Below are 5,000 nucleotides of genomic sequence, written 5' to 3'. Positions count from 1 at the left end.
TATATTTTATATAGGCTTATCATTATATAAAGAAAATATCTTGGAATGCTTGTGAGTTGTGCGTATTCCCAGCCTCCCGCGGATGCCGTCTGTCTCGGGGGAATAATTTGGGAGATCAAGACGCGTTTTATTATACTCGATTCAATTTCACGTTGCGATCTCCACTTACATGTTAAGGTTCCGTTACTTTATTTTTTTCCTGAAATGAAGAGCAGAAGATTCTTATTTTTTCTAGGGGAGATTACTCTTTTCTTGTTTTTGTAATTGTTTACCTATTTTTTATTATTTATTTGTTTGTGTTCGTATGAAAACAAAGGGAAATCAGATAGCTACTTTAGGACAGTTAAGGGATTTATTTTTGATATTGAGTAACTCCTTTCATAAGGAAAGAGAGAAAAAAAATGTCAAGAGATTTCACTCCGTCCAAGAGCGTCGGGAGACGAGTTGCCTTCTTCCTCGAGATGTTTATCCGCGCCCGTGTGATGGAGGAGGAGGAGGGCACGGGACTTCCGGTGATAGGTTCTTCCCCGCGGGTTATGTCTCGTGCTCTCTCCGTGTAGCTCTTTGTTTCTTGTTGTTCTTTTGCTACTTTTGCTTTCGGTGTTGGTGTTGGGGTGTGTATCTTTGTCTCTCTTTTTTTTCTTCTCTTCCGTCTTCTTCATCCCTCCTCCTCCTCCTCCTCCTCCTCCTCCTCCTCCCCCCCTCCTCGTCTCCCCCTCCCCCCCATCCTCATCCTCCCTTTCTCTTTCGGTCATCATTCCCATCATCACTTTTCCACATTTCTCCCGAAATCGCCCGATGGGACCGAGCACTTAACATCGGAATTGCATGCATTATTTAATGATTTGCGAGAGAAATTCTGCGAAAGAATGGTGTTTGTGTCTTCGTTTGGCAATCGTCTAAATGCAATTGGAAGTTTTGTAATGTAAAGTTTTTTTTTCCCCTTTTGTTTTTGTTCTGCGTTGCTGGGAATTGGATAACCCGCAGGAGGGATTGAGCACATGAGTGAGAGATTAATCACTCTAGAAATTTTGGGAATAAAGGTCAAATAGATTTGCATAACAAGAAAAAAAAAAAAAATACGAGGTCAGGGTATGTTATCACTATAATATTCTCAGTTGACCTCGATTTGATCTGGATTTAAATAGGAATTTGACCTTGAATCGAGCGCGCTGTGACCCAGATGGGTCTGAGTCTGATTTTGAAATGCAGTGGAATACTTTATCATTAGGAATATTATTGTAGTCTCGTGTGATAGATATATTCATAGGTTTGAATTTGATTTGCCAGTTAAATAGAGACGGGAGGGTATGATATTGACGCTATTGTTAAATCTATACTAAAGGTATTTGAGAATTTAAGAGCTTATTAATAAACGTGTCTTTCCAGTGCCGTGCTGTGCTGACACCGGGGATATAGATTTTTTCCGTGATATAAAACATGATTGAGACTGTTAGTGTTAATAAGGAAGCAATCTCCTCCCCTTTTATAGTAAGGTGTGAGAGCAGATAATAGAGTTGGGAGCGATACCATATATTTGGTTTAAAAGAGGCAGAGTGAGGGAGGAAGGGGGAAGGGAGAGGGAGAAGGAAAGCAAGATAAAGAGGGAGAAGGGGAAATTGAGAGGGAGGGGGGAGAAGTAGAAGGAGAAGGAAAAAGAGATGGAAAAGGAACAGGAGCAGGAGAGAAAGAAGGAGAAGCAGATGGAGAAGGAGCAGTAGCAGGGAAAGGAGGAGAGGGAGAAAGAGGAAGATAAAGAGAAGGAGCAGTAGCAGGGAAAGGAGGAGAGGGAGAGGGAGAAAGAGGAAGATAAAAAGAAGGAGCAGTAGCAGGAAAATGAGGAGAAAGAGGAAGATAAGGAGAGGAAGGTGGGAAAGTGAAAATGAAAGAGAAAAATAGAAATTAAGAGAAGGAGAAAAAGAGGGAGTTACAGACAGTGGCAGAGACAGAAACAGAGACAGTGACAGAAATTGATATGGAAATATATGTAAACTTAGAGAGAGATTAGATATAGAGAGAGGGAGGAGGAGACGAGAGAGAGAGAGAGAGAGGGAGAGGGAGAGAGAGAAGGAGAGAGAGAGAGAAGGAGAGAGGGAGGGGGGAGGGAGGGAGGAGGAGGAGAGGAGGAGAGGAGAGGAGGAGGAGAGAGGGGGGAGGGAGAGGGGGAGGGAGAGGAGAGGGAGGGGGAGGGAGAGGGAGAGGGAGAGGGAGAGGAGAGGAGAGAGAGGGAGAGGGAGAGGGAGGGAGGAGAGAGAGGGAGAGAGAGAGGGGAGAGAGGGAGAGGGAGAGGGGAGAGGAGGAGAGAGAGAGAGAGAGAGGAGAGAGCGAAAGAGAGAGAGAGAGAGAGAGAGAGAGAGAGAGAGAGAGAGAGAGAGAGAGAGAGGGAGAGAGAAAGAGAGAGAGAGAGAGAGAGAGAGAGAGAGAGAGAGAGAGAGAGAGAGAGAGAGAGAGAGAGAGAGAGAGAGAGAATTATAAATGTGTGTGGCCCATTTTCAACTTTCTGATAGTAGTCGACTACAGTATTTGCTGAACTTATTGTTTCATCCCGAAAGTGGATGCATAGTGCGGTAGGCCTAAAGTTTAGGAAAGAGTTGCAAGATTATTAAAGGAGGAAAGAGCCATAGCCCCTTGACGACCATGAAGAAGGAAACCTTTTCCCACCTGAGAGCTGCATTTAGGGACTGTATGTGCTTGTCTTTCAGAAGCGAGACGGAAAGGAAGAAGAATTGGAGGTGGAGGTTGAGATGGAGAGGGTGTAGGAAGAAGGGAGAGGGGAAAGGAAGGAAAGGAGGAGGGAAAGGGAGAACAGGGGGATAAGGAGAAGGATAATTAAAAGGATGAGGGGGATTTGTCCTTCATAGGGAATGGAATAAGGTGAAGGAGTATGAAATTCGGCTTTGCAGGTGGATGGAGAAGAAATGTGAGCGAATGTGAGAAAAAGACGGAAGAGGGGGGATTAGGACAGAATGGAGAATGTAAATGAGAAAGAAGAAGGTAATGAAAGAAGAGAGGAAGGGAGATATTAGGATAAGAGAAGATGGGAGGAGAGGTGAGAGAATAGAATAGAAGAGAGATACCGAGAACCAAAGCCAAAGAGGGAGTAAGAGCTGATAATGTCCCGCCTTCCTCGTGTCCAGGGTCAGCCTCGTGTCCATACTCCCGTGCATGCCTGAGTAAACTCGCAGATCTACCGCAGCATAGCAAAGGCCCGTAATTCTTCCTGAGCAAGACATATGCCCTCAGGTGATGCATGTGTGGGCGCACCCTTTGTACCCGGTGTCCTAAGGGACCGTCCACGCTCCACGCCCATACTTGCAAACACGCCCCACTATCTCTCAGCTCCCGCTCTTATTCACATTCACGCATGTTCTGGTGAATATCACCTTTCGGCGCTCACTCACCGTGTAAGTATTGAGTCTCTGGCATATACTCGCGCCTGCCTTAAGATGCAGGTACCGAACTCTGAACTGAGGGAGTGAAGGGGAGAGTAGAAGGAGGAGAGAAAAGCGAAGGGAGTGGGGAAGTTCATTATTTGTGTTATTGTCCAGCATGTACCTGTCTGTGTGTGCGGGTTTGTATTACTCACACCCCCACATGTCAATTTGTATATAGATATATTTATATGTGCATATAAACAGGGGCGTAAGATTACGGGGAGAGGAGGGAGGGGTGAAAGGGATCCGCTTGAGGCATACCTGGTTACAAACGGTTATTTAAATGATTGACATCATCGTTTGCCAACTGAAACGATCATCATGACGTATATAGCCTACTCGCAGCCTGTAGTTGTTTAAGAAGGAATCCATTCATAGACAGGGGTACGCAGTTCTCTTTGTCGTTGGTAAGCTAAGCGGTGCTGATTGTAATGTCCACGCCCTTGATTGCTCTTGATTTTTCTTCATCGTCTCCCACTGCCTTACCAGTCTGATGGTAGATATAGGAAGTCAAAAGCTGGTATCCATTTCTAAAATGTTTTATTTGTCTTGTTATGCGTAGATTTCTGTTAAGCATCACTCTCTTCTGTGTTTGCGTTATGCCGCAGGATGTTTTGGGTAAGGCCTAAACGAGCCGGGAGTTGATCTGCCACATGGACAAGTGTTCCACTTTCATTTTTGGCCAGGGGATAGAACAAATAGAACTGGCAGAAAGCATGCCCCACAGAAAGAAGCACACGCTATCAGTGCCGTCTTTAAGTGTGTGTGTGTGTGTGTGTGTGTGTGTGTGTGTGTGTGTGTGTGTATGCGCGCGTATGTGTATATGTATGTACTGTATGTATTTATGTATATGTGTGTATATATATGAATATTCGTATGCATATACATATACATGTATATAAGGAGTAGAGAGAGAAGAGAGAAAAGAGAAGAGAAGAAAGAAAGAAAGAACGGGGAAAAAGGAAGATAGAATTAAAAGAAAAGCGAAGATAAAATAGGAAAGAAGAGAGAGTGGACGAAGAGAATAGCGAAAAGGTAGGACAGAGAAGGAAGAGAGAAAGAAGAAAACGAGAGAGTACAGAGGAGGGAAAATGTTAGTGCCAGATTCCGAAGTATATTAAGACTTACGTGTATAAAGATTTCAAACATACCAAACACTGAGGGAGCTTTTGAAAGAACATTTCCAGCGTAGCTACTTAATTTACTCAAAATAATGCAAAGAATAATACATAGCTAAAATGTGATAAAATGCAGGTTTCCACCGCTCTCTTACAGCCAAATCAGTCCCACAGAGAGTAGAAATGTTCACTAGAACAAACAACATGCGGTAACCCTACCTAATCCAACTATGATAGAGAGAACTTCTTGGATGTTAGTGTGGCGAGGTATTGAGGACACTTGATAAACGTTAACGCTATTTGGGGAACTTGCAAGGGGGAACTCAGACACAGTGTCCAGTTCAATAACCTTTTACGAGTTTATAAACAAAACAAACCAAAAAGGTGGAAAGCAAATGCAAAACCACATCAACGGTAACAAGAGGTCAGGGTCTTAGGGTTAGGGCTG

The sequence above is a fragment of the Penaeus japonicus genome, unplaced genomic scaffold (genome assembly GCF_977035675.1).
Source record: "Penaeus japonicus unplaced genomic scaffold, GWHDUDI00000001_assembly GWHDUDI00000023, whole genome shotgun sequence".
Classification (NCBI taxonomy): Eukaryota; Metazoa; Arthropoda; class Malacostraca; order Decapoda; family Penaeidae; genus Penaeus; species Penaeus japonicus.
The sequence above is the reverse complement of the archived record's forward strand: the minus strand, read 5'-3'. Positions refer to the sequence as shown.